This window comes from Corvus brachyrhynchos, unplaced genomic scaffold, assembly GCF_000691975.1.
Source record: "Corvus brachyrhynchos isolate BGI_N302 unplaced genomic scaffold, ASM69197v1 scaffold182, whole genome shotgun sequence".
Taxonomy (NCBI): Eukaryota; Metazoa; Chordata; class Aves; order Passeriformes; family Corvidae; genus Corvus; species Corvus brachyrhynchos.
Window position 1 is genome coordinate 15,585 of NW_008236807.1, and position 1,938 is coordinate 17,522.

The window sequence follows — 1,938 nt, forward strand, 5'->3', positions numbered from 1 at the left end:
TTTTTTCCCCTTTTAATTTTCCCTTCTGCTCAGGCTGGGTGGTCCCTCTCGCGGAGGGAGCCGGGATGCGGCCCAGCGCACGGCTCTTTGTGTGCGGCCGGGAGGCTTCTCTCCTCAAAAAAAAAACCACCCCTTTTTAGCCTCTTTTCCCCTCAAAATCCACCTCATCCCCCCGCCGGAATGTGGTTTGTTACCCCAAAAAGTGATTTCTTCCCCCCCGAAGTGCTTGCTTCTCCGACACCTCCCCCAAAATACCCGGATTTTTCCCCTACAAAAGTTACCTTTCTCCCCAAAACTTCTCCTCCAAAGTGCTACTTCTCAAAAAAAAAAAAAAAAAAAGCAAGTTTGCTCCAAAAAGTAGCTGCTCTCCAAAAAACTGGCTTTCCCCCCCAAAAAACCCCTGTCTTTTCTCTCCCAAAAGCGACTTTTCTTCCCCCAAAAGGGCCTTCTCCCCAAAAACCAAATTTTCTCCCCAAAAAATTCTTTTGTCCCCCCAAACTGATTTTTCCCCCCCAAAAAAGTAATCTGCCCCTAAAAAAAGGAACTTTCCTCCACAAAAATCAAGTTCTCTCCCCTCAAAATTATTTTTTCTCTCCTGAAATTGAATTTTCCCCAAAAAGAGAACTCCCCCCTCAAAAAAGTAACTTTTTTTTCCCCAGGAAAAGTATTTTTCATCACTGAAAAGTGACTTTTACCCCTAAAAAAGTAATTTTTCCTTTAAAAAAGTAACTTTTCTTCCCCCCAAAGTGACTTCTCTTCCCCCAAAAAGTTTTATCCACAAATGGAAACTTTTCCCTCCCAATCAAGTGCTTTTTGTCCCCTAAAAATGACTTTTGTTCCCCCAAAACCAACTTTTCTCCTCTCAAAAGTGGCTTCTTTCCCCCAAAGGCAACTTTTCACCTCCAAAAAGTAATTTTTTTACTCACAAAGGCCTTTTCATCACAAAGACATTTTATTCCACCAAAAAAAAAGAGTACCTTTTTCTCACAAGAAGGAACTTTTTCCTCACAAAATTGACATTTTCCTCATATAAAGTGATGTTTTCATCACAAATGCAACTTTTTCCTCCCAAAATTGTACCTTTTCTTCAAAAGAATGAACTTTTCCCTCACAAATAGTGACTTTTTCATACGGAAAGGGAACTTTTTCCTCCCAGAAGTGACTTTTTCCTCACAAAAGGGACGTGTTCTTCACAAAAAGGGACTTCTTCCCCACAAGAGTGAGTTTTTCCTCAGAAAAAGGAACTTTTTCTTCAAAAAAAAGAACTTTTCCCTCACAAAAAGTGAGTTTTTTCCTCACAAAAGGGACGTGTTCTTCACAAAAAGGGACTTCTTCCCCACAAGAGTGAGTTTTTCCTCAGAAAAAGGAACTTTTTCTTCAAAAAAAAGAACTTTTCCCTCACAAAAAGTGACTTTTTTCCTCATGAGTGAGTTTTTTCCTCACAAAAAGGACGTGTTCTTCACAAAAAGGGACTTCTTCCCCACAAGAGTGAGTTTTTCCTCAGAAAAAGGAACTTTTTCTTCAAAAAAAAATAACTTTTCCCTCACAAAAAGTGACTTTTTTCCTCATGAGTGAGTTTTTTCCTCACAAAAAGGACGTGTTCTTCACAAAAAGGGACTTCTTCCCCACAAGAGTGAGTTTTTCCTCAGAAAAAGGAACTTTTTCTTCAAAAAAAAATAACTTTTCCCTCACAAAAAGTGACTTTTTTTCCTCACGAGTGAGTTTTTTTCCTCACAAAAAGGAACTTTCCCCTCAGAAAAAGGAATCTTTTCCCCACAAAAAGCGCCTTTTCCTCACCAAAAGCGACTTTTCCCTCACCAAAACTGACTTTTTCCTCACGAGAAGAACTTTTTCCTCGCAAAACCCCACTTTTCCCTAACTTTTTAGCGACTTTTCCCCTCACAAATCGCGTCTCTTACCCTCCGCAGCGCTTCCCCC